General features: G+C 43.1%; 1 protein-coding gene across 2 annotated transcripts in view; it reads right to left on the reverse strand.

Moving 5' to 3' along the window:
* LPAR3 (lysophosphatidic acid receptor 3) overlaps positions 1–24,133 on the reverse strand; it is a 99,448-nt gene extending 75,315 nt beyond the window's left edge. Inside the window, exon 1 of one of the 2 annotated variants that reach the window (XM_060202267.1) lies at positions 23,975–24,133. The gene's annotated coding sequence lies outside the window, so the exon portion shown is untranslated. Of the gene's footprint in view, positions 1–23,817 lie in introns of both variants that reach the window. The other variant, XM_060202268.1, reaches the window with a different exon arrangement.
* Between the last annotated feature and the right edge of the window lie 2,186 nt (positions 24,134–26,319).

Below are 26,319 nucleotides of genomic sequence, written 5' to 3' on the forward strand. Positions count from 1 at the left end.
TTGAACCTAGGTCCTTGTGAACTGTAGCATGTGTGCTCAACCAGATGCACCTGGCCTCTCTCCACCTACTCTGTCTCTTGCAAGGCTGGTCCTATGCAGATTTCCTTGCCCTCTAGGTCCAGACAATGAGAGATACAGCAAATAATGATGAGGAAGGAGAGGCAGAGATACTAATCCTCCCTATTCTCTCTCAGTCAGGCTGATGTGAGTCATCTGGCTTGGATATGGGAGACTCTAAATACATGTAATCCCGTCCCCCTCTCCTCACCTGCTTTCAGGTTGAGGGCTACTGCTGTCTCTGGGGGTGGACACTATTGCAGGAAACCAACTCCACAATGCGGAAGTCAGCCCCTACAAATTTCCAAAGGAGGGGAAGGAATTGGAAACAATCTGAAGCAAGGAACCTTGGAACCATTCAGGGAGTGGAACACTGAACACATTTATTGGGACATATTTATACATCAAATTTTAGTAAACTTCCCCATGAATCTGGATCCTTCACCCAGTTGTGTAACTATGTGTTTTATGTATTTGAAACATTCTGTCACTCTCTAATCTAGTCTGGGAGAAAGTCAAGAGACAGTGATGTCCTTTACAGCACGTACCACAGAGAACTACTTTTCAGCACGTTATAACGTGGAGGTTTTGCCTCTGAAGCTGACTGACAGCACATGGCACAGAGGTTTTCCTCTTAGCTGTACAGTATGTTACACTGAGGTTTGTGTCAGAAAAGGTTTTCCACCAGCTCTAGTCCTCTACGCACCATCCCCTCTTGGTGCTTTGGTTCCTTAGTTCCCATGAACTCGGTCCTTTCTCTATGAAGTAGCATTCTCTAAAAGTTAACACATTACCCTCCCCCTTCGGATGACCAGCTTAATGTATCAACTATTCTCTGTGGATGCTGGCTAATGAAGATGTTCTTTAAAGTACCTGGATACAACAGAACTGGCTACCTGAAAGTTTATTCATATGTTAGGAATTTTCTTAAATCATTTAGTGAGATGTATTATCCATAATATTTCCCTATTCTACATGTGACAGAGACCTGAGTCACGGTATTTCTAAATTCCTTTGTGGATCACAAGTGATTCCCTAAATGAGTGATTTACCCATAGTTATAGGGGTTATATAAAGCAAGGATCACTAGCTTTGGCCCCAACAGACTGTACTGAAGTTTAACTCAAAGAAGTTCTTCAGTGTACTCCAGAATCAGTTCCAACTCCAGTTTCTGTTTTTTAAGTCATGGAAAGAAATGACATGGACTTAAGGGGTTAATTAGGGTCTAAAATTAGTCAGGTTTGAAAGCAGACATGGCAGCAAAGGAAGTATTAGACTCTCCCTTACAATGCCAGTAAGAAGTAAAAGAGACAAAAACAAAACAAACAAACAAACAAACCACCTGATCACAACCCCACCTACAGGGGAGTCGCTTCACAGGTGGTGAAGCAGGTCTGCAGGTATCTTTCTCTCCCCCTCTCTGTCTTCCCCTCCTCTCTCCATTTCTCTCTGTCCTATCCAACAATGACAACATCAATAACAACAATAATTACAACAATGAAAAACAACAAAGGCAACAAAAGGGAAAATAAATAAATAAATAAATATTAAAAAAAAACAAAAAAAAAACCCTGATCACATCATCTTGAATGATTGGAAGACACAGAAGTAGGAAGAACATTTCTTGTAAGTGTTTTGGGAGACTGGATAGGGGTGCACGTGGTTGAGCCCATGTGTTATAATATGCAAGGACCCAGGTTCCATCTCCCAGTCCACACATGCAATGGGGAAGCTTCATGAGAGGTGGAACTGTGCTACGACTCTCTCTTGCTCTCTCTCTCCTCCTTTCCCTCCCTCCATTCTTCCCTCTCAATTACTCTCTCCCTCTCTCTCCATCTCTTTCCCTTTCTCTTCATCTCCACACCTCTCCATTCCTTCTCAATTTCTGTCTCTAGCCAATAAAAGATAGTATTTTCTTTAAAAAATAAATTTGTCTGGGGAATACCTGGGCTCTCTAAATACTTTATTTAATATTTACTTTTCCTCAGACTCACGTATGTCTGTTAGGAGCAGAACTAGTATACTTCTGTCTCCCTGTTCTTAGAAGCACAAACACAGAGAAGCATGTTTATGCTGGTACAAAGTAAACATGCTCACTTTGATGGAATAATTCCCAAATATTCTGTTTCCAGTCCTCCTTTTCTTTGGTTTCATTGTGGAAATCAACAAAGAGGCAAGTCCTTCTTGAAACTCCCGTGTAGTGGGCCTCTCCCTGTTCTTGTCCCACTAGCCTTAATATTTATCCGTTCCTTATAGGTATGAAGTACACAAACTCTGAGCTCGACTCTCAGCCTCATCTCCATTGCCCTTTCAACTTTCTTTCACCAGAACTACTATTGTTTAAATTATTCCCTCTATTTGGATGACTCCCAAATAGTTACCTCAGTCCTTACACATCTCATACCCCCTCTCACTCATTATAAGCCCCCAGATTGCCTTCAAGATAAATCAGAGGAATGTTGTCATGATGCATGTTATGTATGTTGGACTTTTTGTTTTGTTTTTGCCCATAGGAACCTCACACCTTTGTGATTCCACTGCTCCAGCAGACTTTGATTTCCTTTTAATTTGCAGAAGTGGTGAGGGGGAGCCACAATACTGCAGATCATTTATTGAAATTCCTTGATACTCCAGGACTTGGAACATGGAAAAGGAAGTAACTTCCCTCAGGAAAGCTCTGGGAGATGATGAGGGAAGAAAGAAAGAAAGAAAGAAAGAAAGAAAGAAAGAAAGAAAGAAAGAAAGAAAGAAAGGGAAAGGAAGAGATAGAAAGGAAGGAAGGAAGGAAGGAAGGAAGGAAGGAAGGAAGTTATTTACAAAAAGGAAACACTGACAAAAACCATAAGATAAGAGGGGTACAACTCCACACAATTACCACCACCAGAACTCCGTATCCCATCCTCTCCCCTGATAGCTTTCCTATTCTTTAACCCTCTGGGAGTATGGACCCAGAGTCATTGTGGGATGCAGAAGGTTGAAGGTCTGGCTTCTGTAATTACTTCCCTACTGAACATGGGCGTTGACAGGTCAATCCATACTCCCAGCCAAGGACAGAATTTCTAGGGGACAATGTCAATGTCAGGGACTGTGGATGAACTCTCTCAGGGACTAGGTTTTTTTCCCTCTAAGATCAGGAATAACATGAGCATATTCACTCATTTATTTAACATAGTACTGGGTGTCCTAGTAAGAACAATTAGGCAAGGAGTATATTTGAAAGGTATTGAACTCAGAAAGCAAAAAGTAAAATTATGTCTGCTCCCAGATAACATGGTCTTACATATAGAATAGCCTTAACAGTACATAAAACACACCTGTTAGAACCGAAAAATGAACCTGATAAAGTTGAAAATATAAAAGCATTATATGCAAATCAGTTGCACTTCTCTACATGAATAAGGAACAATCCAGAAACGAAATTAAGAAAATAGTACTATTTACAATAACACTGAAAAGTAACAAGATATTTAGGGTTGTTGGGCAGTACGCCAGCTTCCCCCTGCTTATCCCTGCAGTCTATTTACATAACCAGTTACCTAGGAACCGCCCTGCCTGCAGGGCATTGGTTTAATCCCCACTGGTTAACGATGTCTCTTTGCTCCACCCCCTCTCAAAGTCACCCTGATTTCCACCAGTCTCTTTTCGCTCCACCCTCTCTATGTCACATCCTGTTTCCACCCTACTTGCTGAGTATATATACAGCTGCTCTTCTGTTTTAACATACTTGGGATTACCTTCTGGCTCTGAGAGTTCCAGAGTCTGTCTCCTGCGACGCTAGCTCGGCACGAGTTCCTAATCCCTCTCCCACACAGCAGCCTAGGTTGGCTCCAGTTGAGTTCTCCAACCCAGAGAGCACTTGCTCAGGAAGAAGCACCTTCAGGCTATCCTGGCATTGGGTGCCCAGAACAGGGACACATAAGCAGCAGATTTACAAGAAGACGTCCCAAATAATTATATACAATTTGGGTATCTGCAACCTTGTGTTAAGGCACTGTGATTTTTTTTTTCTCTTTTCTTTATTATTTTCCTGAGACATCTCCGCCATCGACGATCTTTTCCAAATCCAATCCTGTACTCTTTTTTCTATATACAATTTTTATATCTGCAATATTTTTCTCGGGGTCACACCATGGATGCTTTTGACCACGGTCGCAGCTTTTAGGGGATATATAGGGCAACCAACCAAAAGGCTAACAGACCTTGAGGCTGAGGTCCAAGAATTAAAGGAAATGGTCATAGCACTTACCCAGCACCATAAATGCTTAAAAGAAGAAACCAAGGCTGTCCCGATCCTGACCCACCCGAAGCCCTCTGCATCTTTCCCCGAGGCTCTTGTTTTGGCAGACACGTGTATGGATTCTCCTGCAGCCTCCACAGCCGCTTCTTTGGCCACCCCCATTTTGACAGACACATGTCCAGATTCTCCTGCGGCCTCCACAGCTGCTTCTTCGGCCACTGCTTATCCAGCGGCTTCCACTTCTGTGACTCCTCCCCCCGCTGCTACACAGCTATCAGAGCAAGTCCACACATTCCCAGTCAATGTTGCCCCCAATAGACAAATACTTCAGGCCTGGTATCCGTATTCTGCCACAGACCTGAAAAAACTATGCCAGGCTATTAAGGATGATGGAATTCATGCTCCATGGACCAGGTCCATTTTACAAGGCCTGCTTCAGAACCTTAATACCCACCAAGATTGGAGGGGCATAACTCGCGCTATGCTCCCAGGCCTCCTCTTCCTGCAATGGGAGTCATTTTTTCATGACGAGTGTTTACAGCAATTGTGGAAAAATAGTCAAAATCAGCCAGAGGGGAATTTTGATGCATTGTTTGGAACGGGTCATTTGGTAACCAGAATTCAACAGGCTGAGGCCAAGTTTCCACCCAGGTATTTTGATCAGGTACGCCTCTGCACATTAAGAGCATGGGAGCGGTTAACACTACCCACGGAGTGGCCTCAGCCCCCATTCTCTCCCTTCAACAAGAACCGGATGAATCCCTGGCTAAATTCATTGTCAGGGTCCAATCGAGTTTGGAAAGGAAGATTTATAATCCTGACGCCCATCTCCTCCTCCTGTGATCCATTGTCTGGGATGGCATACTTCCAGAATTCTGACAGGCATGTATCAGTCTTAAGAACAAACACCCAGATAGCTGGATTTTAGCTACACAGGATCTTAGATCAAGCTCTTGTTGGGCACCTACAATGCAGGCCTATGCAGCTACCCTACATAAGTGAAAAGGGGCTTGTTTTCAGTGTTGTTGCCAAGGGCATTGGCATAACCAATGTCCAGAAAATAGACCGTGACCCCGCCTCCAGTCAGGGCAACACCACATCCAGTCAGGAAACCAGAGACCACAAATGCCTTGTCCCAGATGCCAGAAAGGGTTTCACTGGAGGAGAGATTGTTGGTCAAGGTTCCATAGGAATGGCATGGCCCTGCCAAATGTAAACAGGGATTTAAACTAGGTGTGGGGTGTCCCTAAGCCCCGCCTTCAAGAGGGAATGAAGCAGGTCGTTTGCTAAGTGCCACACCCTTCTTCCATAAACAGAAGCCCAGCTTGGGTCCCAACCCATCGCTAGGCCCACCAGGCCAAGTAACAATAGCAGAGGGTGAGCAGAAGGAGGAGCACGCGGCGTGTGGGAACTTCCAGCATAGAAATAACCAGCTGGAGCATGAGAATGGTTTGGATTAAGAGCCTGAAATTTTGTGGACCACCCCTGTTTTAGAAAGGGGTCACTTCCACCCTACTGGGGAAAGAGAGAGGCAGACTGGGAGTATGGACCAACCAGTCAATGCCCATGTTCAGTGGGGAAGCAATTACAGAAGCCAGACCTTCCACCTTCTGCAACCCACAATGACCCTGGGTCCATGCTCCCAGAGGGATAGAGAGTGGGAAAGCTATCAGGGGAGGGAGTGGGATATGGAGATTGGGTGGTGGGAATTGTGTGGAGTTGTACCCCTCCTACCCTATGGTTTTGTTAATTAATCCTTTATTAAATAAAAAATAAAATAAATACAGTCTTGAAAAAAAAAACAAAGAAAAGAAAAAAAGAAAGGGGTCACCTGACTATGACGATAAGGATTAGTAATATTCCTTTTAAGTGTTTGATTGACACAGAGTCAGATAAGACAATATTAAGATAAGCAGAGGTTCCCCAGAGATGAGAACTCCTCCCAGGACTGTGTTTACATGGTGTTGGGGGTTTGACTCAAGCATTCCTCACACGAGACTACCTTTTGTGGGAAGATCCAGAAGGGACTACCAGATGTGTTTGGCCTTTAATAGCTGATATAAGCACCAGTTTATTGGGGAGAGACTTGCTGGAATCTCTGGATGTAGTTATATCCTCAGACACCTCTGTAGGGCACCACACTCACTCCTGTGAGCCTACTACACCTGACCAGCACCCCAAATACTAACTGCTATTGTTTGTATCAGAACTCCCTGCTTACATTGGCTTTCTAACAAGCCTGTCTGGGTTGAACAGTGGCCTTTGCGTAGGGAGAAGCTAGAAATTTTAAAAGAGCTTGTCTGAGAGCAGTTGTCTTTGGGACACATTTGTCATTCCCAGAGCCCATGGAATACTCCTGTCTTTGTGATTAAAAAGCGCTTGGGAAAATGGCGCCTTTTAGATCTTCATGCAATTAATAAAACCATGCAGGTTTGGGTCTCCCCCAAAAGGGGTTTGCCTCTTGCTTCTGCGATTCCCACAGGAATTCCAGTCATAGCTATTGATATACAGGATTGTTTTTTCTCTATTCCTTTGCACCCACAAGATTGTAAACATTTTGCCTTCTCTGTTCCTTCTATTAATAACGCCAGCCCTGCTGATAGATATGAATGGGTGGTACTGCCCCAGGGCATGGCCAACAGTCCTACAATTTGTCAAGAGGCTGTTAAATCTGCCCTTTTCCCATATATTCATAAGGGCCTTAAAGTTTTTCATTATATAGATGACATGTTAATCTGGGGAGAATTAGATACAGATCTCTGTGCCCTACGTGATTTTCTTATCCCTGCCTTAAAGAAAAGCAGCCTTAATATAGCTCCTGAGAAGATACAGCTAATTCCTCCAATATCTTTCTTAGGCTCAGAGATTCCCCTAATGCAGATTCGTCCTTTAAAACCTTGTGTTACTTTTCCTTCTAATCTCACTCTTGCTTCTTTGCAAAGTTTTCTTGGAAATTTAAATTGGCTTAAGCAGTATCTTTATCTCCCTACTAGCTGCCTGCAACCACTGTTTGATCTGTTAAAAGGAAATAAACAGCCCTCCTCAAAGCGTATGTTAACCCCAGAAACCTCCATGGCACCGTAAAGAGTTAACCAGGCTCTCCAGGACATGCACCTCGTTCGGTTCTCCCCCTCCTCTTCGGTAAATCTTATAATTATTAACTCCACCCCCATGGTAGTGGGGGCACTGTGGCAGAAGCATGGCATTCTAGAATGGCTTCATATGCCAGTAGGAGGAGCTCCAAGACTTCTTACAGAGACTGATGCCTTAGCATTTATGGTTCGCCAAGGAAGAAATAGATCAGTACAGGTCTTAGGAAGGGAACTGGATTCAATCATTCTTCCCGTTTCTCTCCCAGATACAGAGTGGCTCATACACCACCATTCTCATTTTGCTGTAAGTTTAATGGGTTTTCCAGGACAATTAGATAATCATTTTCCTTCTAATAATTTGATAGCTTCTTTACCTCTTTTGCCTCTATTAGTACCTAAACTTTTCTCTTGTGATCCCATCCTCTCTGCTCCTACAGTGTTCACTGATGGTGGAAAAAGGGAGCTGCTGCCCTTATATATTATCCAGACCAGCAATACCCCGAACCTCTCTTTACTGAGCTTCCTGAAAATTCCCCTCAGTACAAAGAACTTTATACTGTTTTCCTTGCATTAAAAGCCATACCAGAATCCTTCAACCTTTTTTTCTGACAGTGTGTATACTATTAACTTACTTCCATGGCTTGCTCAATCTTATGTGAGAATTTATGACAACCCACTCTCTCCTCTCTTAATTCAAATTGCCTCTATGCTCTGTTCTCAAACCCAACCACTGTATGTTCAGCACCTTCGATCCCACAGCCCTCTTCCTGGCCCCCTGTCTGAAGGGAATGCTGCAGCCAACCACCTCACCTCCACAGGAATTCTCCTAGCCTCTGTCTCTAATCCTGCTGACTTTCATTCCCTAACCCATGTTAATCTTAAAGGCCTTTGAGTTCAATTTCCTGATATTCCTCTGGCACAGTTGAGACACATTCTTGCTATGTGCTCCTCCTGTGCAGGTCTAATCAAAACATCTGCTATTCAAACTCTTGGGGTTAACCCCCAAGGCTTAAAAGCCAATGCTCTTTGGCAAATTGATATCACCCACATACCCAACTTTGGCAAACAAAAATATGTGTTTGTATCAATTGATACCTTCTGGAAGTTTATGTGGGCTACAGCTCAGATGGGAGAAAGCTCAAAAAATCTTATAAGCCATACGCTCTCTTGTTTTGTTCTAATGGGCATATACCTCTTCAACTTAAAACTGACAATGGGAATGCTTTTACCAGCAAACAATTCAAAGATTTTTGTTCCCTCAGGAACATTACTCTTACCACAGACATCCCGTATAATCCAAAGGTACAAGGCATTGTCGAGAGGGCCCATCAAACTCTTAAGGCTCAATTAAATAAAAAGGGGAAATGTACCCCCAAATATCCAACTATCAAAAGCCTTAACTACGTTAAATCTCTTTAATATTTACAAAAACTCAGACCAACCTCCTATTATTCTTCATTTGCAAACACCATCCACCCTCCCAGCTATTAAAGTCAAATGGAAAGACCCACTCGATAAAATTTGGAAAGGGCCTGACCCCCTATTGACCATGGGGAGGGGTTTCACATGCGTTTTCCCACAGAATTACTCCAAACCTGCCTGGGTTCCTGCACACCATGTCCATCAATACCCACATGATGGCGCTGATATCACTGAGGAACAAGAAACACTGCAAGAGGACTAGCTGCAGGATGCACCCCAGGATCCATAATATGACATGGAAGAATCTGAATAAACTGATTCACAGAGCTCTCCCCCCCCATGAGTGTCTTATGCTATGACTAGCCAGTTGTATTTTATGAGTGATTGAGTTGAAAAAAAAATTAAGTGAGTTGAGTGACCAAAGTTTTTTGTATGACCCATTTTTGCTCAGAGTACTCTGGAACTTAATTGACCTTATATAAATTTTCTGGACATAGCCATGGTTTCTGGAGATGTCCAGAAACAGTCCAAAAATTGTTTTTCCCTCTTTTTGATTTCTTTTTATGTCTTGGTATAAATATGAAACGTTTAGTCTTAAACTGTGTGAATAAAGGTGGTTCAACTATGACAGTACAGATCTAAATTTGCGTTTGCAATATGTCTTAGTTACAAAAGTTTTTCTCCTCCTGTGTGTTATAAACTACATGTTTAATGTGTGTGTTTCAAGTTTGGTAAACATTAACTTAATGGTTAAAAGTGTAACTTTGAAGCTACATTCTAACCAGGAAAGATAAAATTAATTCACTAAAGTAACTGAGTATTTAAGGTAAAAGTGTAAATATTCAATGTGACAATTAATCATCTCCAAAGTTAAATATGAATTCTTTATACAGGAAATTTTTGGAGGGCCCCCAAATATGCCCTGTAAACGAATCTTGTGGAAATTAATCCACAACAAATCTGGCATCAGTCTAACATTATAAATGTTAAAAAAAAACATTGTCACTAATATGTGAGTTTGTTTAAAAGTCCAATGTAAAAAATAGTTAAAAATCAATATATCTTTTACCTAAATTTGGTCTGAAAATTCTGCTGTACAGAGACTGCTGCATGAGGTCACATAAGATGACCTTTAATATTATAAGATACCTAAACCAGATATAATCATCGAGTTATCAATTATAGTAAAAATTCTAATTTGTTACAAGTTTTTTCTTCATAAGTAATTGACTACAGCTATGTTGAGCCTTCACATGACGAAGCATCTGCTCTTCTGGAATCCCCAGAAATCCATCTTGGACCCCTGTCTTCTGACATTGCCCACAACTACAGATAACCCCCCCCCAAAAAACCCATGATGTGACCTGACACTATCTGGAGAACCTGATTCATGGACTCCAAAGGACAAGACTTTCTTACCACCTTTCTCTCACCTATCACTGTTTGCTCTTCCTGCTTCTGCTACGCCTGTCACGTTTTGGCGGTTCCAGCTCACTCTCTACAGAGAAGAAAAGTTCCAGTGGCTGTCCTCTTCCATCGAGATAGACATGTGACATTTCTTCCCTGGTCGTTGACATTGGACTGACGCTTCTATCAGACTTGCTGGTACACCTTCGAACACTCCCTTTACACTGCTGGACTTCTCGAGGACTGACTGTAGCAGTCCATGGACCTTGCATCCAGCTGTCTCAGGACTTTGCAACACCAGATCACCCCTCTCGCCCCTCGGCTTATCAGGCCCCCACTCCTCCACCCATCAGGCAGCCCTTCTCTCCGCCTACCAGACCTCTCTTCAGTCTCACACTGTCCCTTGCTTCTCTTATCCCTCACTATCTTGTGCTAGTTCTTTTTGAAGACGCTTACATGCTATCATTCAGGTTTCTTCCCAACAGGTTTCTGTTCACCCCTACACTGCTATTCCCCTGACAGAGATGGAGCCTTTTACAGACATTGACCCATTTATATATGGCCATTAAGTAAGAGGGAGATTTTGGAAAATTGTGAGGATGTGGTTGAGCTTGGAAAGATTTGAGCCTGAGGGGTGTGTCAATCCTGTTAGTCTCTCTCTCTACCAGGAGGTTGAGCAAGGAGGGACAGTAGAACCCCAAAGGTGTGCCTCCTATCAGTCTCCCTGCCTCACAAAGTGCCCCACACTTCTGATACTATGGCCATTAGTTAAAAAGAAAGGGGGAGATGTTGGGCAGTATGCCAGCTTTCCCCTGCTTATCCCTGCAGTCTATTTACATAACCAGTTACGCCCTGCCTGCAGGGCATTGGTTTAATCGCCCTGCCTGCAGGGCATTGGTTTAATCCCCACTGGTTAACGATGTCTTTTTGCTCTGCCCCCTCTAATAGTCACCCTGATTTTCACCAGTCTCTTTTCGCTCCACCCTCTCTATGTCACATCCTGTTTCCACCCTACTTGCTGAGTATATATACAGCTGCTCTTCTGTTTTAACACACTTGGGATTACCTTCTGGCTCTGAGAGTTCCAGAGTCTATCTCCTGTGATGCTAGCTCAGCATGAATTCCTGATCCCTCTCCCATGCAGCAGCCTAGGTTGGCTCCAGTTGAGTTCTCTCCAACCCAGAGAGCACTTGCTTGGGAAGAAGCACCCTCAGGCTATCCCGGAATAGGGTGACTGAGGAAGTGCCTTGGGACTTGCAGACATGAGGCCCTGGCTTGATTCCTGATGACATATATTCTAGAGAAGAGTGATATTCTGACCTGCTTTTCTCTGTATGTGTGTAAACATATTTATTTATTTATTTCATATGCAGTTGACAATTTCAAGAAAGAAAGAGAAAGAGGAGGAGTAAGGGAAGGAGGAATCGGAGTCTTCATCAGATTATAGGCACATGCAGCATTGGGGGTCAAATCAATAACCTTACTCATGGAAGTTCAGAGCTTTGTCAGCTGATCTATTTCCCCAGCTGTCAAGCAGTTATTCTTAAAGAAAAGAATAAAATATTTACAAATACATTTAACCAAGGAAAGTAAAGATTTATACACTGAATCAGGCCAGGCAGTAGTATATCTAGTTAAGTGCAAACACTACAGTGCACAAAGACCTAGATTCAAGCCCCTGGTCCCCACCTGCAGGGAGAAAGCTTCATGAGTAATGAGCTTCAGGTGTCTCTCTGTCTCTGTCTCTGTCTCTCTCTCTATCTCCCCCTCCATTTTCTATTTCTGTCTCTAGTCAATAATAAATAAAAATAAAGATCTATACATTAAAAACTATAAAATATTAATAAAAATTAAAGAATATATAAGTAAATGGAAAGATAAAATTCATTTATGGATTGGGAGTCAATAATATTAAAGTGACCATACCATTAAATATCACTTATATTCAGAGCAAGCTCTTTTAAATTCCCAATGGCATAATTTCACAGACAGAAATAAAAGTATATCTTTGTGGTTCTATATCCTAAAAGTATATAGAGCCACAAGGTAATGGAAGCAATCTTGAGAAAAAAACAAAACATGTGGAAACCTCATACTTTTGGATTTTAAAACATACCACAAAACAATAGGAATTAAAACAGTATGGTACACAAAAAGAAATATAAACCAACATAACAGAATGGGCACCCAGAAATAAGCCTTTGCAAAAGAAATCAAGTGATCTTCAACAATGGTGCCAAGAATACACAGTGGGGAAAGGGTAGTCTCTTCATATAGTGCTGTATCCAGTTGGGTAGTATCTTGTTTAATATTTAGCATCTATGTCCATCAGAGATATTGGTCTGTAGTTTTCCCTTTTTGTTGTGTCCCTATCTGCTTTTGGTATCAGGGTGATGTTGGCTTCATAGAAGGTAGAAGGGAGTTTCTTCAATCTTTTGAAAGAGCTTTAAAAGTATAGGCACTCACTGTTTATAGGTATTAACTGTTTCCTGAAGGTTTTGTAGAATTCATTTGTAAAACCATCTGGTCCTGGACTTATGTTGTTGAGATATTTATTTATTTATTTATTTATTAAAAAGAAACACTGACAAAACCATAGGATAAGATGGGCACAACTCCACACAATTCCCACCACCAGAACTTTGTATCTGATCCCCTCCCCTTATAGCTTTCCTATTCTTTATCCCTCTGGGAGTATGGACCCAAGGTCATTATGGGGTGCAGAAGGTGGAAGGTCTGGCTTCTGTAATTGCTTCCCCACTGAACATGGGCATTGACAGGTTGGTCCATATTCCCAGCCTGTCTCTCTCTTTCCCTAGTTGGGTGGGGCTCTGGGGAATCAGGGCTCCAGGACATATTGGTGGGGTTGTCTGTCCAGGGAAGTCCTGTTGTCATCATGGTAAGATTCTTAATAACTGTTTAAGTTTCTTTGTGCTTGGTGCATTTAGGTTCTGTAGTTCTTCCTGGTTCAGTTTTGGAAGGGCATACGTCTCTAGGAATTCTTCCATTTCTTCCAGATTCTCTAGCTTGGTGGCATATAGTTGTTCATAGAAGGGTAATGTCTACAACGAATGGTGGCAGGGACAATGGCCATCCAAAAGTAACAAAGGCATAGCTTCTAGCAGAAGTTGGCCTAAATTTAAAGTCTTACACACCAGCAACTTAGTAGACCTCTTCTGTGGCTTAATTTCCTCCTTTAGAAAAGGGGTAGTGGGACTCCAGCAGTAGCGCAGTGGGTTAAGTGCACGTGGCACCAAGTGCAAGGACCAGCGTAAGGATCCTGGTTCGAGCCCCTGGCTCCCCACCTGCAGGGGAGTCGCTTCACAGGCGGTGAAGCAGGTCTGCAGGTGTCTGTCTTTCTCTCCCCCTCTCTGTCTTCCCCTCCTCTCTCCATTTCTCTCTGTCCTATCCAACAACAACAATAACTACAACAAGGGCAACAAAAAGGAAATAAATAAATTTTTAAAAATACTTTAAAAAAAAGAAAAGAAAAAAGAAAAGGGTTAGTAACTGTACCTTATTCCCATATGCTGGAAGGATGAAGTAGAGGTGCGTAGAGCTACTTCTGACATGTTATTCTCAGTGGGGTCTGCAGAAAGTTACTGAACACTTTTGAGTTACTCTATTATATAAGGGAGATGAGCCCTAATTTGTTGGATTAATGGGTTATTGGAACAAAGAGACTAAGGCAGTCAATGACTAGCTCCCAGTCAGCTGTAAGATCCAGCAGAGTCAGACAAGTCCAGTTAAGTTCAAGCTGTTCTCACTAGGTGAGGAAAAGCAGTCCTAACAGAGGCACCGCAGAGAGAAAGCCTAAAAAGAAAAGTGTTTCCTCAGGGCGGGTGAAGCAGCAGCACGACCACTTTAAAGCGAAAATCCTCTATTTTTACTAACCACTAGCTCAAAAATCACTAACTGGTGTTTGAAAACACTTCATTTTCCCTCAGAAACATTTAGTTCCAGACGAATATGCATAAGTGGGGTTTACTCAGCAGATGGGAAACCAGATGCTTAACCTTCTAACTTATAGGACTGTATTAACTACCACATTCAGGCTACAGTCACTGGCGGACCACTGAACAACTTTTAAGTGGGTCACATCTCTTCTCCACTTGATCCTGGAGAGAGAGGTGTAATATTCTCCATTTCCCAGAGAAGACAACAAAAACAGTGAGACAGACTCACTCTGAGTACTCCTCTCCTGGTACATGACTTTTTTTTTTTTTTTCACCACACTGATCACTGGAATCTCTTTTCAGTAGTTAATTTGCTGTCCCATGAGAAACAAGTTATGCTTATTTGTTCTCCGTAATAGCACTAATGCCTTTTACAAATACTTACTGACTCCAGAGGAAATATAATAAGATTGTGATAAATGTAAAAACAAAAATGTAAGTGCTTCTCCCCTTACAATTTTTGACAAAAGTTTATTGGGCAAAAGTTCAAGTCAAATGAAAATGACATAACAAAACTCTAAAATACAATGGGAGAAAAATCCCTACGGAGGCTGGGAGATAGCATACTGGATAAAGTGCATGCCTCGCCATGGACAAGGGCTCTGGGTTCAAGTCCCTGTATGGCATAGGAGTTCCAAGACACTGGGGAAGTTCCAGTGGTGCAGTATCTCTCTCTTACCCTACCCTTATCAGAAATAAAAAGAATGAAAAAAAAAAAATCAACCTGGGAGTAGTGGAATTACACCTGTGTTGTCTTGCTGCTGCAGAGAAAACAGAACAAAACCAGACCAATGATTTGGTGAGATTGCCTATTTCAAAGCAGCGCTAAGGTGCAAGCAAATATATGTTCCCTACAAGAAAGAAGTATATATATATATTCAGATAAAGAAATAAAAGCATGTTGGTTTACCATCTAGTGTGCTGAAAGATTTAAATTTTGACTTTTTCCATAAACAACATAGAATCTACTTGTTCAATGAAACTATCAATGACAATGATCTGACCATAAGAAACAAGAGTGTGTGTGTGTTGGGAGGGGGGGGGGACAGTAGCACAGTGAGTTAAATGCACATGGTGTGAAGGGCAAGGACTAGAGCAAGGATCCAAGTTCCAGCCCCCGGCTCCCCACCTGCAGGGGGGGGTCCCTTTACAAGCGGTGAAGCAGGTCTGCAGGTGTCTATCTTTCTCTCCCCCTCTCTGTCTTCCCCTCCTCTCTTGATTTCTCTCTGTCCTAACAACAATAGCAATTACAATAACAATAACAACAAGGGCAACACAATAGGAATAGTAGCCTCCAGGAGCTGTGGATTCACAGTGCAAGCACCCAGCCCCAGCAATAGTGCTGGAGGCAAAAAGAAAACAAAACAGAAATGCACTGCAAAAGACTAGCAGTGACCTTGTAGCAGCCTACAGAAACCTAACTGTGTCTTCACTCTCTTTTTTCTTTGAATGTTTATGCACTTTACACATTTGGAGAGTTCATACATGTAATGGGTTAAGTCTATTGGTCCTACTGTAGTAGATCTAACCAACCACTAGTTTCTCTCATCCCTTTCACTGAACAATTCTTTTTTAAAAATATTATTTAAATCCTTTTTTTTTTGCCTCCAGGGTTTTTGCTGGGGCTCGGTGCCAGCACTACATACAAATCCACTGGTCCTGGAGGCCATTTTTCCCCATATTGTTGCCCTTATTGTGGTTGTCATTGTTATTGTTGTTATAGCTGTTGTTGTTGTTGAACAGGACAGAGAGAACTGGAGAGAGGAGGGGAAGACAGAGAGGGGGAGAGAAAGACAGACACCTGTAGACCTGCTTCATCACTTATGAAGCGAGCCCCCCCCCCCTGCAGGTGGGGAGCCAGGGGTTCGAACCGAGATGCTTACGCAGGTCCTTAAGCTTTGCGTCATGTGCACTTAACCCACTGTGCTACCACTCAGCCCCCTATTTATTTTTATTATTGGATAAAGACAGCGAGAAACTGAGAGGAGAGGGGGTGATAGAGAGGGAGAGAGACAGAGAGATGCCTGCAGCCCTGTTTCATCACTCATGAAGCTGTCTACCTGCAGGTGGGGATCAGGGGCTTGAACCTATGTCCTTGTGCACTATAATGTATGTGCTTAACCATGTGTGCCACTGCCTGGCCTCCTGCCCACCATCCACTATTTGCAGGGGAAAGAACATATGTATAAAGATGTAAAATGACTTTAGTGTGTTCAAACTCTATTATCAATGGGTGTGCAGGCAGGGTTAATTCTCTATTCTTGACAGAGAATTAACATACACTTCAAGGCACATGGCAGCTCGCCACAATATAGGATTATCCAGCCCAGTAAATGTTAGTGGTGCCAAGAAGCAAGGATCTTGTGAGATGAGACATATATATATATAATACAGAGTATAACACAGAGTTGAGATGGAATTAGCTATGATAGGAATAAGAGTTGAAGAGCTATTCAGACTGAATTTCATGCACCTGTTAAAACATTGTCGATGTTGGAAAGGGTACAAGGGAAAATGTCTCCCTCAAACCATGTGGGTCATAATATAAATTAATAAAACAACAATGTCACAAAAAGTCTCAGATGTTTTTAAAATATGCATGCTATTTTACTCTTTGCTTTCCTTCCACTCTCTTATTTTTCTTTTCCCTTACTTTCCACCTACAACTGAGAGCTCAGGTTGTGTCTGAGAATGCAGTGTGGTGAGAGGGACTTTGTGGACTTACACAGAGGCAGAGTTGGGAAGCCATGGAGAGCAGAAAGCAGCATAGAAAGATGGACTGATGGGCTTGACAGTCAGGGTGAAAGACAGAAGGAAGGGAGGTAGGCACAGAATAGAGGTGGCAAGATGGCCTTTATTCTGGGCCAATAAGTGAAATGACTGGAGACAACAGGAGTCAACTTTCTAACTGCCACAAAATAAACATTCTCTTATATGAAGAGAAAACCATGAACAGAACCCCAGCCACTGGACTGGAATTACAATCCAGCAGTATAAACTCAAGGTTCTATAACACAAGACCTCCTAGAGAAAACATTTTCAGTGTGTTTGTATTACACATTTAATTTCTAGCATTGTCTTCTGGAAGATGTGAAGCAATGATACCTCAGTAACAATGGATACATTCAACTTCCTTATCTTGATGTCTACACACTGTCTCCTACCAAAAGGGAGGACCAAGTAGGTCAAGGAAAGTACAAGATGAGCCTGCAATATCTCGTGGTGCCAGCAAACAAAAGAAAGGCTCAGTGCATAATAGGAAATATCAAGTGGACACACAAGTCAGTCCAAAGGATACCTACCAGCAGAAGTGAGGGCACCCGAGGCATCGAAATGAACAGTAAGAGAAGCAGATTAAGGTATATTTAATGTAAAAGGAGTATATGAGTAATACTTCTGAGTGTACATGAATGGATATATGGAAGAAATTTCTTTCTTTTATATATATATATATATATATAATATTTATTTAATTTTTTCCCTTTTGTTGCCCTTGTTTTTTATTGTTGTTGTGGTTATTATTGTTGTTGTTATTATTGATGTCATCATTGTTAGATAGGACATGGAAAAATGGAGAGAGGAGGGGAAGATAGAGAAGGGGGAGAGAAAGATAGACACCTGCAAACCTGCTTCACCGCCTGTGAAGCAACTCCTCTGCAGGTGGGGAGCCAGGGGCTCGAACCAGGATCCTTACACTAGTCCCTGTGTTCAGCGCCATATCCGCTTAACCCGCTGAGCTACCACCCAACTCCCAAAAGTTCTTTCTTATAGTGGAATGCCAACTGGCAATGTGGGAGTCATGGAGATATTGCCATCAGCAGTCTCTGCCAAAGTGGCTGATTGAGGCATAGGGCGTCAATGAACAACTCCTGTGCAGGTGGAGTTTAAGAAGGAACAAGCTATTAGTAAAAACTCAGAGACTGTCCCTACAAAAACCAACAAATCTCAAAGGGAAAAATGGTGAATGTAAGAACAGTGGGTGGAGAACTGGCAGACCCAATGTAGCCAGGTGATTGAGGTCACGATTCCAGTTGTGGGATGAGTCAGCATCATACAGCTTCTGATATGACCATGGGAAAAGCACAAATATTCCTACCAAGAACACAGCCTGGTTCTGGCTCTGCAGACAGACACGCTTAGTTTAGGTCAGTGGTCATTTTGTAGAAGGTAAGTGTTGTTTTCGACGGGTTATGTTGTTTTCGCCGGGCTGGCTTCACGGGCGGGTAACAGACGACCAGGGACTCATGGCTGGGTTGTACGCAGTATCTCTTTATTCATGCAGGACACAGCACAATCTAAGACGAGCTAAGCTGAACTCAAGGTACAGTACTGTAAAACTCACAATGCTGTCTTTATATATACTTGCCAAGTAGGGTGGAAACAGGATGTGACATAGAGAGGGTGGAGAGAAAAGTGACTGGTGAAAATCAGACTGTGACAAAGAGGGGGCAGATTAGGCGAGAATCCTATCACTGAACCACAAATGCCCTGGAGGGAGGGTGGAACTTGTTAACAGTGGTTATGTAAATAGAATGAAGTGGTTATGTAAATAGAATAGTGTTAAGCAGGGGGGATTTAAACCAAATGAAACAGAAGGGGTCTCATGCATACCAACAGGTAAGACTGAAAGGGGCAGGGGTGGGGAGGGGTGGGCAGTGGTACACCTGATTAAACACACATAGTGCACGGACCCACTCAAGGATCAGTATTCGAGCCCCGGGCTCCCCACTTACAGGATGGATGGTTCTCAAGTGGAGAAGCAGATAAGCAATCTTTCAATCTCCACCTCTATCTCCCCCTTCTCTCTCAATTTCTTTCTGTCCTATCCAATAAAATGGGTGTGGGGATGGCCATCAGGAGCAGTGGATTTGTAGTGCAGGCACCAAGCCCCAGTGATAACTCTGGAAGCAATAAATAAATAAATAAGACTGGAAAACTATTCTAGATGAAACACTTAGTCTAGGGAAAAGGGCCCCTACTTAGGGACTGTCCTATTAAAAATCAACCAGAGCAAGAGACAAAGGACACCGGAAGGTGTGCCCGATAGCCTCTCCTCTGCACTTGTCTCCCAGCTTTGGTCTTTAATGGCTAGTTCATCCCAATGACTCTGAGCTGTAATTTTAGAATTCTAATGTTTCTTGGAAAGTAAGTACCTCTAACTCCATTGCCCATCTCTGACTTACAGGGTCAGAACCCATCTGGAGGCAGCTGTGCAGTTTCAATAGAAGAGTGGTTTGGAGACAGACCGGCTGAAAGGAGAGACCAGACACTTTGCTTTAAATTGGCTGCATTACAGGAGAAGCTGCAAGACAGCTCATCTGAGTAACCAGATCTGTCTGCACTTAATCCAGGTTTGAGCCTAGACCCCACCGCACAGGGTGGGGGTTTTAGTGCTACGATATCTTTTCTCCTCCTTCTCCTCCTCCTCCTATTCTTTCTCTGTTTCTCTCTAGCTAGAAAAGGCTGGCACAAAGAAGTGATTACCTGGTGACCCAAGAAAATGCACTGTGGGACTTAAGATATAGTTCATCTAGTAGATAACACATCTTACCATGGCCTGGGCCCTGGGTTTGAGTCCCAACATCACATGGGAGCACCACAACTTGCAGAAGGAAGTTCTATGGATGGTGAATCAATGTTATGATGCCTCTCTCTCTTTCTGTATCTCTTTGAGAGAGAGAGGGAGGGAGAGACAGGATGGGAAAGGAGAGAAGAAATGAAAAATTGGGTCTAGGTGTAGTGGAATGACACAGGTACAAGGCTCCAGTTCCGGGTGAGGGCAAGGTGGGGGAGAAGACAGCTCACCTAAGGAGAATGCATGTGGTAGGGCTTTCAGCCCCAGCAATATTATACCTGGAAACACAACAGCACTGGAGAAAGCCCTGGAGCCACAGTCTTGGTTTCCCTCTTTCCACATATAGACAAATATAGATAGATATGAAATTAAAAGGAAAACGTTTTTGCCTGGGAGCGATAAAATGACACATTTTATAAAGTAGAACTTACAAAGTGAGCACATGGCTCTTATTTAGACTGAAGCCTGGAGAGTTTCCAAAGGCTAAAGTGACCTCCCACTAACTCTACCACCTACTGAGCCATCCCTTGATCCCACTCAATGTGTACTTGGCTCAGTCAAGGTCGGGTCGAGCAAAACCTCCGGCTTACTTACTGTCTTGTGGAACAAAGAAGATACAGAACTAGCGGGTGAATAATTATCAGGGCTGATTAACATCCTCAGGGAGTGGTGGGGCAGGCTATACCAGGCAAACTGTTTGCCAGAGTGACACTCATTCCAGCCCAGCCCAGAGTGTATGGATGATTCATGCATGTGAGGATGGAAGGCAAAGCCCATCAGGAGTTCAAGACTATAGACTTGACAGGACAGGGCGGGAGACCTGGGAGGCGGGGATAGCAGAGAACAGTAGGGTAAAAAGGCAGCAGGTCATCAGCCTGGGAAGTCAGAATCCTTCTCTCAGGAACTACCATTTCTACTGGTTCACCAGGTCAGGGAGAAAGCAACACACATTTGTTGGACTGAACAGAATAATTACTGGGTGTCACACACCAGGAAGTTCTGTCTCTTTTAATTCCACCCTCAATCCAGGACAAGAGAAGAGAAATTGTTATCCCTGTTGTACGTATGAGAAGAGTCATTCAAGGGTGACCAGAAAGTTACTCAACAGCTCATGAAAGACAAGTAAAGGGTCAGGATGTGACGCACCTGGTAGAGCGCACATACCACCATGCATAAGAAAGAACCTGTGCTCAAGTCCCTGGTCTCCACTGCAGAGGGAAAGTGTTTGTGAGTGGTGGCGTAATGCAGCAGGTGTCTCTTCTTCTCTGATCTCCCTATTTATCTCTCTGTCTCTCACCTTCTATCAAAAACATAGGGGGAGAAAATGACCACCAGGAATGTTGTTAAGCGCAGATAGTACTCTGCACAAGCACCCAGGGTTGAGCCCCTGCTCCTTACCTACAGTGGGGAAGCTTCTCACAAGTGGTGAAGCAGGTCTGTAGGTGTCGTTCTCTCTCCCTCTCAATTTCTCTCTGTCATATTGAGAAATGATAATAATAAAAAAAGACAAAAATGGCCACCAGGAGTAGTAGAGTCATAGTGCTGGCACCAAGTCGCAGCGACTAGAAGCAAAAAAAAAAAAAAAAAAAAAAAAAGACAGAAAGAAAGAGGAAAGAAAGGAAGAAAAAAGATAAGTAGGACCGGGGTTTGACCCCAGACCCCTATACTTCAGTTGGCTCACACAGCAGTACAGAAGCACAAACTCCGAGAACTTCAAAATATAGCTCCCCATCTCTTTTTACCTCCACTCATTCAGCCCATGGAAGAACTAAGTTCCAGGAGACTGCTACATATATAAATAACATGAGACCAGGAATTGCCAGTCAGAGAGAAGACATATCCTCAGTACCTACAGAAGAGATGATGGAGGAGCAAAAAAGGCAGGGAAGGGGAAAGCAAGGAAGAGAAGTGTGTATAATAACTCTAAGGCACCTATGATTTGGAATTCTATCTTTGTTCATTGATCTAGTACGTTGTACATTTAGCAATGCATATTTATGGAATGCTGCCAGGAATATCAACACTTCAAGTTTTATCTGGAAAAGAAGGTAACAAGCAGTACTTTCTGGGTACCAGAGATGGCTAAGTGTTTTCCTTTTTGATCTTGAGGAATATAGTTTTCATTTTTTACAAATTAGAAAATTAAGGTTTAGAGAGGTAAAGCAATGCATCCAAGGTCATAAAGGCTGGTCTGACTGCAAAGCTCTGATCTTCTCCTTCTGCTGCATTAATAATGCCTTGGGTCTGGGCTCTGCTATTTAGAAGCTTGCAATCAGAGTTAACCACTCTGCTGGGTATAATCACAGACCAGAAATCACTTTGAACTAATGTGTTCTCCAAGGAGAATACCTTATGCATAATGTGAGTTATAGTAATTTCCATTTGAATTACAGTATTTCTTTTTGCCCCAGAACAAAGAAAAAAAAAAGAGCTTTGGCTTAAGTTATAGCTTGCTGATCTTCAACCAGAAGTTGGAAAACTTGGAGTAGACTAATCATTAGGTAAGTGTACAAAAGTCTGAAAGTGTGTGTCTTGGTTGCTACCTAGTTACTATGCCCTATGTACATTTTCTTCCTCTGTGTGTGTGTGTTCTAGAAAAATGAGAAAATTGGCATGTTGGAGATTCTAAAATAGCTCCTAATGAACATACTCAAAGGACAACCACATATTTTGAAGTTTTCTTTTCTTCCCCCCTCCCTATTTTGAAGTTTTCATTCTTCATTCATAGACTATGTCAATTTGTTCTATCAGATATATTGTGAAACAACCAGATAACGAAAATAGCCCAGGTATAGTATCAAGAGTCTGGTAGTTGATGTATGCTCTTGCCAGATTAAAAACATACCACTTTTGGTCTACTCCCTGGATTCTGTTCATACATACAAGTATGCCCAAGGTCTTCTGGGAAGCAGAATTAACAACTATTGGCAGATAATTCACTGGAAAACGCAACTCTCCTTACTATTAGTATTAGTAAAAATGTTGTATACTGCAGAGAATGATCATTTTACTTGCAAAAAAGGTATTGGGTGTTTAGTGGCTGATTTTTATTTTATTCTCTCATTTATAAATAACAAGTGAGAAATGTGAGAAACTGAACAGCCTCTTACTTCTAAAGGAACATTCCAAGATTAGGCAATAACTTACCCTGGACAAGAAAAGAATGAGGAGGGAGAAGACAGTTGCAATGACAATAACAAACTACAGGGGAAATATGTCACAGAGATTATTCAGTTAAAAACTGATTTACAAATGCTTTCGAGAGTCATCTGAATGATTACCTTAATAAGACTAAATTGTTTCCAATACTCACAGTAACTTCTCAAATTACATGCTTGAGAAATTTCTTAGCAACTCTGGTAGTCACAACTTGTTGAAGGGGAGGCAATAAATTAACATCGCTATAAAACAAAGCATTTTTGTCCTCTGGTGGCAAGGAGGATAACGGAGACCTTAATGTCGTTACAAAGCACACCTCCCCCGAGAGTTACTACTTAGTTAACATTAATTTAATCTTTAGCACATTGGATGGTTGGTTTCTAATGTCCCTCTCACACCACATCCTACTGGGCACAACTGAAAGCTGGAAAGTGTTCTATACACATGGCACAACCACAGTTCACCATCATGCCTTAAAACTCCTACAGTTTGGAAAAATAAAAGTTTGGGGGAGGCACCTGTGCAAACGCAGAGCGGAGCCTGTGCAGCGCCCTCCGCGCCTCCCTGCCAGGGGCAGACTTACAGAACTTTATATCCAGATTTAATTGTTCAATATTATTTATTTATTATTGGATAGAGACAGAGAGAAATTGAGAGAGGAGGGAGAGACAGAGGGAGAGAGACAGAGAGACACCTACAGCCCTGCTTCACCACTCGTGAAGCTTTCCCCCTGCAGGTGGGGACCAGGGGGCTTGAACCTGAGTCTTTACGCACTGTAATTCGTGCGCTTAACCAGGTGCGCTACCACCTGCCCCCCATCTCAAAACCCCACCCCCCACACACACTTAATTCTTTGGTTCCTAGAAGAAAAAGTGGGAAAGAGCAAAATACATCCACTCAAGAAAATTTTACCCCGGGAAGTTAGAGGGTCGAGCTGGATGCCTAGCAAGCCCTAAAAGGCTCGCTCTGGACTGGGCAGGGACCCGTGTGGCCGCCGGGGTCTCTCTCCTCGCGCCCCTGCAGGTCCGGGTTCTGGGAGCCCGAGCCCCGAGCCCCGAGCCCCACTCACCGCTCACGCTCGCCCGCGCCGCTGAGCCCAGGAAGCGGGGTCCCCGCTGCTGCCGCATGCCCTCGGACCCAGCAGGACTGGGCGGCCGAGCCGGCGCGGACCGGGGCTGGGCACCAGGAGCAGCGACGGGCCGGCAGCAGTCAGCAGCCAGCAGCCCGCTCGCTTCCTTTCGTCTCCGCGCTGGGGAGCCCCGGCGAGGAAACTTCAGCCGAGGAGGGCGGGGAGCCACTGGGCGGAGGAGCCCAAGCCGGGTCCCCGTCCCCGCCCTGCCCTGCCCCGCCCTGCCCCCGACTTCACCCACTTCTCACTGCAGAGCGCCTCCCACAGGCGAGACGCCTGTAGGTGTGTCTGGGCTTTTCAGCCCAGAATTCATCCGTGGGTTGGGTGTTAAGGGATTGTAAGCGGTGTGACCCCTGGCTTCCACTGACTTTACGACACTATCTATCTCAGAGGCCCAAAGAGCAACACTGTGTCCTTGTCATCCCACTGAGCTGGGACAAGGTTGTGCAAAGTAACTGCTGAGACATACAAACCCCGCCCCTCCACCCCATCACCACCACCACTACCCTGGGAAGCTGGTTCACTGCCAAGTCAAGATCAAAAACACTTAACACTCACTCAAGCATTCAGGTTCCCCCAGGCAGCCAGAAGAGATGAGGATGACATCAGGCCTGGGACACTTCCTAGACACCTTTCTGTAGATACAAAAAGATATTCATTCTTACAGCGAACTTGAAAACAGGTTATTTTGTAATTTTCTGGACTTAAAACAATGCAAAGGATGGGGATTTTGAAAATCCAGATGTGACTACGAATCTAGTCAGAAAATCAAGTCAAAATCTAGTCAGAAAATCCAGTCAGTGTGGCTAGTGATGCAAAAGGGAAAAAGTTATTCTGGATAGTGGCCGTTAACAAATGTGTCAGATCTGAGGTCAGTAGATGATCTAGGGAAACGAGGCAGAGGCAGCATCCAAATTATAACGTTGTGAGCAAGAAAAAGGAAGAAAGAGGACAAGGAGCAAAGGACTAGGAAAAAAGAAGAAGAAAACGAAGGAGGAGGAGGAGCAGAAGATATGCCCATGAATTCCAATTTTTAGAAAAGAGCTCAGAGATTATGTACCAAAACTTCGAATCATACTGGGGTATGTAGTGTCTCACTTCTCTGCTTGGTTGTTATTTATTAGTAAATCCAAATTAAGATAATCATTATAAATGCAAACATGAAGCTTGATGGTATAATTTGCTTTAAAAGTCACTGCTGGGGAAAGTCATTCAAAAACTAAACCAACATTTCTGATCAGCTCTCTGTGCACAAAGTCATTGTACTCGGTGTCCCCAAAGACAAAGATTTATAACATTGTTTCTATAGGAGGAAAAATGGGGCATGTCTCAGTGCTTGATAGAAAAGAACTGTGATGCCTGAAGAGGCAGTTATGACCTTGGAAGAACCTGTGTCAGCCAACATTCACTTGGCAGGAGATAAATGCTGCAGAATAAACAAAAATAACTAAAACCAGGCCTGCCTTCTGCTACAGTGAGAAACAGTGCTGAACTCAGGCAAGACATCTCCCTTAGTGAAGAGAGACGACTTAAGTAAGGTGAGGTTCTGTCGGACATCTCTCAGTTGCATGTGACCGGAAGTGGAAAACAATGAAGAAGATGTCTGGGTGGCGGTATACTAGCTTGAGTTCACATTCTACAGTGTGAAAGGACCTGAATTCAAGCCCCCTGTTCCCAGATGCAAGGGGGAAGCTTCACAAACGGTGAAGCATTGATGCAGGCATCTTTCTTTCTCGTTGCCTCTCTCTTCCTCCCCTTTTAATTTCTCTCTGTATCTAACCAGTAAATTAATGAAATAAATAGAAAAAAAGGAAAAGAAAGCCATGAGAAATCACAGAAAAAGTCTATAAAACTGGGGTATGGATCAACCTATCAACATTCATGATCAATGGAGAAGTAATTACAGAAGCCAGAACTCCCACCTTCTGCACCCCCAAAAAGAATTTTGGTCCATACTTCCAGAGGAGGGGAAATGATAGGGGAAGATGACCAGAGGGCTCTGAACTCCAGTCGCATCAGGACCCAGAGAGAGAAGAGGGGAAAAGGAAGGCCATTTGGAAGTAGTAATGGGTGTAAGTGTGACTTAGAAAGGAAAAGAAGGCAGGACCATAGGGGGAAGGGGGGTCAAATATATATACAGTTACAGAAATAATAGTTAACCCATATCTCTAACCTTGGGAAAACTACTGTAGTTTCCAGTGGAGGGAATGGGGACACAGAACTCTGGTGGTGGGAATAGTGCAGAATTAGACACCTGTTATCTTTTAATTTTGTAAAGCAATATT

The sequence above is a fragment of the Erinaceus europaeus genome, chromosome 11, assembly GCF_950295315.1.
Source record: "Erinaceus europaeus chromosome 11, mEriEur2.1, whole genome shotgun sequence".
NCBI lineage: Eukaryota > Metazoa > Chordata > Mammalia > Eulipotyphla > Erinaceidae > Erinaceus > Erinaceus europaeus.